Below are 1041 nucleotides of genomic sequence, written 5' to 3'. Positions count from 1 at the left end.
ACATATGTATGTATGTAACTGCCTTTTTTATTATCTTTGCAAGATTTTAAAATTTATATATATATAAATAAACAAGTAATTGGAAAAAATAATAGGCTGATATAAAAATCCACCTAAGACTTAACTGTCATCGGTGATATTAATGCTGACCTTATATAACGCTGGGCAGAAGAATTTACTATTAAATTGCAAAGTCAGAACAGTGATGACAGGTAAGTCCCAGATGGGTTCTACCATCACAAAGTAGTTTTTGTGAAAATTGCAGATAGATAGTATTGAATATAAGCCCTCGATGTGTGCTAGGTATTTTATGTTACTTTGTGCCCGTGTAAGTTTCTTTTCAAAACTGCATATAGCCTCCCACTGGGAAAATAGGTAAGCACCTTCCGAGGTAAGCCATGTTTTCTTTCAGTTTTTAGTACCAAAATTGTCATCATGGCTAATGTCATCTACTAGTAAAGGGCAAAATGAACACCTCCGAAGACACATTACGTTGTCAGTTGCAAAATAACGTGCAGCCGAAGTTATTTCCAAGCACCGAACTACTCCGAGCGACTGCTCTGCATTACACGTAACTTACTTTGTATAGCGGCTCAGAAGTATGTCTGATACCAAATGTACATTCTAAATTCCTACTTACATAAGGCGGCCATGCCTTTGTAAAAGTAAGGGACGTTCGGCAGGTAAATGGTAATGACTGCCAGGTGAAGAGTAAGTTGCTAATAAGGTATTATTACGTGCTCCTAATTCCCACTGGGCTCCTAAAGAAACAAATACATGTATAATTTATTTTAAGGAATATGTATTTATGTATGTATTTACCCGAGTTGTCTGTAATTTACACATCTATATACATATGCACATGTGTATGTACATAGTCATGTATGTATATACTAACATGTATGTATGTACAAACATTGACATTTGTTGAACGCCATTGAATTCCCCATTAAAGGCATTGCCTTAAAATGCTTTGAATTTAGTTCAAGCAAATTTTACATCCTTTAGCGGCATGACTGGCCTCTTAACAAAGAAAAGCCA

The sequence above is a fragment of the Rhagoletis pomonella genome, unplaced genomic scaffold (genome assembly GCF_013731165.1).
Source record: "Rhagoletis pomonella isolate Grant_MI unplaced genomic scaffold, Rhpom_1.0 Rhpom_scaffold_00002, whole genome shotgun sequence".
Classification (NCBI taxonomy): Eukaryota; Metazoa; Arthropoda; class Insecta; order Diptera; family Tephritidae; genus Rhagoletis; species Rhagoletis pomonella.
This window is presented reverse-complemented; position numbering follows the sequence as displayed.